Raw genomic sequence first — 3,170 nt, forward strand, 5'->3', positions numbered from 1 at the left:
AGTCTATAGCTGAGCTGGTTAAACTGTAGTAGGGTCCACATAGATACTAGTCATGCCGGTGTAGTCTATAGCTGAGCTGGTTAAACTGTAGTAGGGTCCACATAGATACTAGTCATGCCGGTGTAGTCTATAGCTGAGCTGGTTAAACTGTAGTAGGGTCCACATAGATACTAGTCATGCCGGTGTAGTCTATAGCTGAGCTGGTTAAACTGTAGTAGGGTCCGCATAGATACTAGTCATGCCGGTGTAGTCTATAGCTGAGCTGGTTAAACTGTAGTAGGGTCCGCATAGATACTAGTCACGCTGGTGTAGTCTATAGCTGAGCTGGTTAAACTGTAGTAGGGTCCACATAGATACTAGTCACGCTGGTGTAGTCTATAGCTGAGCTGGTTAAACTGTAGTAGGGTCCACATAGATACTAGTCACGCTGGTGTAGTCTATAGCTGAGCTGGTTAAACTGTAGTAGGGTCCACATAGATACTAGTCACGCTGGTGTAGTCTATAGCTGAGCTGGTTAAACTGTAGTAGGGTCCACATAGATACTAGTCGTGCTGGTGTAGTCTATAGCTGAGCTGGTTAAACTGTAGTAGGGTCCACATAGATACTAGTCACGCTGGTGTAGTCTATAGCTGAGCTGGTTAAACTGTAGTAGGGTCCACATAGATACTAGTCATGCTGGTGTAGTCTATAGCTGAGCTGGTTAAACTGTAGTAGGGTCCACATAGATACTAGTCATGCCGGTGTAGTCTATAGCTGAGCTGGTTAAACTGTAGTAGGGTCCACATAGATACTAGTCATGCTGGTGTAGTCTATAGCTGAGCTGGTTAAACTGTAGTAGGGTCCACATAGATACTAGTCATGCTGGTGTAGTCTATAGCTGAGCTGGTTAAACTGTAGTAGGGTCCACATAGATACTAGTCATGCCGGTGTAGTCTATAGCTGAGCTGGTTAAACTGTAGTAGGGTCCACATAGATACTAGTCATGCTGGTGTAGTCTATAGCTGAGCTGGTTAAACTGTAGTAGGGTCCACATAGATACTAGTCATGCTGGTGTAGTCTATAGCTGAGCTGGTTAAACTGTAGTAGGGTCCACATAGATACTAGTCATGCTGGTGTAGTCTATAGCTGAGCTGGTTAAACTGTAGTAGGGTCCACATAGATACTAGTCATGCTGGTGTAGTCTATAGCTGAGCTGGTTAAACTGTAGTAGGGTCCACATAGATACTAGTCATGCTGGTGTAGTCTATAGCTGAGCTGGTTAAACTGTAGTAGGGTCCACATAGATACTAGTCATGCTGGTGTAGTCTATAGCTGAGCTGGTTAAACTGTAGTAGGGTCCACATAGATACTAGTCATGCTGGTGTAGTCTATAGCTGAGCTGGTTAAACTGTAGTAGGGTCCACATAGATACTAGTCATGCTGGTGTAGTCTATAGCTGAGCTGGTTAAACTGTAGTAGGGTCCACATAGATACTAGTCATGCTGGTGTAGTCTATAGCTGAGCTGGTTAAACTGTAGTAGGGTCCACATAGATACTAGTCATGCTGGTGTAGTCTATAGCTGAGCTGGTTAAACTGTAGTAGGGTCCGCATAGATACTAGTCATGCTGGTGTAGTCTATAGCTGAGCTGGTTAAACTGTAGTAGGGTCCGCATAGATACTAGTCATGCTGGTGTAGTCTATAGCTGAGCTGGTTAAACTGTAGTAGGGTCCGCATAGATACTAGTCATGCTGGTGTAGTCTATAGCTGAGCTGGTTAAACTGTAGTAGGGTCCGCATAGATACTAGTCATGCTGGTGTAGTCTATAGCTGAGCTGGTTAAACTGTAGTAGGGTCCACATAGATACTAGTCACGCTGGTGTAGTCTATAGCTGAGCTGGTTAAACTGTAGTAGGGTCCACATAGATACTAGTCATGCTGGTGTAGTCTATAGCTGAGCTGGTTAAACTGTAGTAGGGTCCACATAGATACTAGTCATGCTGGTGTAGTCTATAGCTGAGCTGGTTAAACTCTAGTAGGGTCCACATAGATACTAGTCATGCTGGTGTAGTCTATAGCTGAGCTGGTTAAACTGTAGTAGGGTCCACATAGATACTAGTCATGCTGGTGTAGTCTATAGCTGAGCTGGTTAAACTGTAGTAGGGTCCACATAGATACTAGTCATGCTGGTGTAGTCTATAGCTGAGCTGGTTAAACTGTAGTAGGGTCCACATAGATACTAGTCATGCTGGTGTAGTCTATAGCTGAGCTGGTTAAACTGTAGTAGGGTCCACATAGATACTAGTCATGCTGGTGTAGTCTATAGCTGAGCTGGTTAAACTGTAGTAGGGTCCACATAGATACTTCAATAAAAGCCCCACCTCCTCTCGCTCAGCCATTCTAACAGTGGAAGCCAGGATCTGTGAGAAACTATGATAATAAACTGCGAACAATAATGAAGCCATGTTTTCTGTGTGAGTGAGGATTTAATTATTTAATTGTGTGATAACTTTATGTAATACATCCTCTGTTTCCTAACTGAATAAACATTTTAACATAGCAGTTGGTTCAGTCTGATCATCTCATGTTGGAACTTTATTTTAACCCTTTTTCACAATTTAAATTTTCACTATTTTTTTTTGACAAATTCCATTTTTACACATTTTTTCCCCCACTCTCTACTTTGTACAATGACAAAGAAGTGGGACTCTGTCGTTTTTTCTGACAAGTTCTCTCATTGATCTCAGGTTCAGCCACCAGGGGGCACCCACCCTCCATGAAAACTTTCATAGGCTCTCTTTCACTCAGTAATCATGTAACAAGTCGACAGGCTCCCAGAGGCAGGGCAATCAAAGGCTCCAAGTCACTGAAGTGCCCATCAGCCCAGCCATTGTTATTATTCCTACCAGCCGTTCTACAGTGAAGCGGGTTGATTAGTAGGTTGGAACCCCGTTACAACGGACACTTTACAATGACGCAACAATCAGCCTTTGAGCTGGACACACTCATTTAGAACGCTTGTTTAGAACGCTGTTTTAGAACACTCATTTAGAACGCTCGTTTAGAACGCTTGTTTAGAACGCTGTTTTAGAACACTCATTTAGAACGCTCATTTAGAACGCTCGTTTAGAAAGCTCGTTTAGAACCCTCTATAAAACGGACAGTTTCCAATGACGCAACAATCAGCGTTTGA

At 43.3% G+C, this 3,170-nt stretch overlaps 1 protein-coding gene across 1 annotated transcript in view; it reads left to right on the forward strand.

Annotated features, from left to right (window-relative positions):
• LOC106596130 (tripartite motif-containing protein 16-like) overlaps positions 1-1,050 on the forward strand; it is a 13,747-nt gene extending 12,697 nt beyond the window's left edge. Inside the window, exon 7 of the mRNA XM_082971082.1 lies at positions 1-1,050. This exon is cut by the window's left edge and continues 796 nt beyond it. The gene's annotated coding sequence lies outside the window, so the exon portion shown is untranslated.
• Positions 1,051-3,170: the final 2,120 nt, after the last annotated feature.

This window comes from Salmo salar, unplaced genomic scaffold, assembly GCF_965601325.2.
Source record: "Salmo salar unplaced genomic scaffold, fSalSal1 ptg000152l, whole genome shotgun sequence".
In the NCBI taxonomy this organism is placed as follows: Eukaryota; Metazoa; Chordata; class Actinopteri; order Salmoniformes; family Salmonidae; genus Salmo; species Salmo salar.